The sequence below is a fragment of the Electrophorus electricus genome, chromosome 14, assembly GCF_041902795.1.
Source record: "Electrophorus electricus isolate QZ-2024a chromosome 14, ASM4190279v1, whole genome shotgun sequence".
Lineage (NCBI taxonomy): Eukaryota > Metazoa > Chordata > Actinopteri > Gymnotiformes > Gymnotidae > Electrophorus > Electrophorus electricus.
The window spans coordinates 10735001-10736921 of NC_137510.1; positions in this window are offsets into that span (position 1 = coordinate 10735001).

Here is a 1921-nt window from a genome sequence, read left to right on the forward strand (position 1 = left end):
TACAGCCTCACTCTGATGGCTCCCTTTCTTCTCTCCTGTGCTTTATCCTGCTGAATTTGTGGGGCCAGACCCCCGTCACCCGTTTTGGGTCCTAAACTTGTTTTTAGACCACCGCAGGGCTGGCGGAAGCCGTGTCTCTCGGCGGCAAAAAGGCGGTCATAAATCTTCTTGATGCAAAAGCAAATTGTAGGGAGTCGTTTCGTTCACACCACCCTCCCATTGGTGCCATACCCCACCCCAGATCTTCCCCTCAAGCCTGGCTTAACATCTGCTTGGCATGTGTGTGTGTGTGGAAGTGGAGACCAGGAAGGAGTGGAAGTTGCTTTCACTCAACCTTTAAAAAGTGGGCATGAAGGCTGCTGGTAAACCCAGAAACAGAAGGGCTGTATGTGTTTTGTGAGTGCGTTCATGTGTGTAAGGTGTATGTATTTATTTATTTGTCAGTGCAGAAGGTCTTTGTCTGCTGCATCTCCCAGATAAGAATTGCTGCTGTTTCCTCTGTGCCAAAAGCCCTGTGTAATTGTAGGAAAATGGCAGGTGTGCTTAACCTCTGCATTTATCCTCGCGCCTCGCCTACGGTCTAGCTGACCTTCCCGGACCCCTCAGGACCGGAGGGGTTCCACCGAGGCCAGACGCGCCAGGCGAGATCTCCCGGGCCCGTCCAGGCCGGTCACGAGCACCCCAGTGCTACGTTTCAGCCGGACGGTGCTTGGCCGTCTGAGTCAGACCCTCCGCCAGGTTCCGGCGATGATGGAAACTTATCCATATGGATGGAGCAGGCATGTTCTGTAACACGCTTTGTGGTGTTGGCTTATCATGTGTTAAATCCATCTGTGCAAGGTGTGAAAGCCTTTGAACACTGCAGAATTCATAGGAAAGACAACAGCCAGTGACTGGCCCTGAGCATAGCCAAATATTATCAATTTTTTAATGCTTGACTTTCATGCAGTAAAATGGAAAATTAAAAAAAAACAAAACAACTTTCTGTAAATCTTATTTATCAGGAGATTGATTCTCATTGGCATTCAAGGCAGGGAGAGCACACTCATCTGTTCATTTGTGATTCGAGGACTTGCCCGGAATTGTTCTGCAATGAATTTCACTTGGTGAACTGGAAGAGAACCCTGCGGGAAAGTCTTTTGAATCTTAACGATTTTTAAGCATACGCACTTCCCAAATGTTATCTGCTGATCTGTCTACACACCTGGCTGCTTCTGAATTGCACACTGGGAAAATTCTAGCTTGACGGGAAGTTTACCCCAGTGGCCTCGGACAGTGCGGTGCTGCTGACCACAGGACCGCTTCGCCTGTGGTTCCTGATAGGAGGGTCGAACTCCTCATTCTTGAATCCCGGGAAGCAGCCATCAACTTATGGCTACACACACACACACACACACACACACACACACACACACACACACACTTACTTTTTATATCCCATAAGAAGCATATGACCTTACATGCTTTCTTTGACGGATGCTGTGTTCTTCACCAGGCAATGATCGTTCCTTTGACGTGCACAGTGTTCTTCACCCGGTCATGATCATTCTGTACCTTTTATTTAATTGCTGATATAAAGCATCAGGCGAGCCTTTGATGTAGTGCGGGAAGACAACGTGTGGAGACGGCGTGTGAAGATGAAGCCTGTTCACTGTGGGTTTTCTCTGTGCCTCTCTTAATATTCTGGTGGGGAGAACTGTTCCTTCTGTTGTTTCTGTGTTTGGACATGGAATTATACACATATTTCTGCTCTTTTGAAATGGAAATGGACTCTTTGAACTGCACTCATAAACAACAAACAACAAATGCAAATGTTTTGATGTGGTAATAATCTCCCGCTCGAATTCAAGGTTTCCTTCCTCTGGCCTCTTATGGGATATAAAATTGATCGGCAGCGCGTTCACAATATTTCCATTTGATG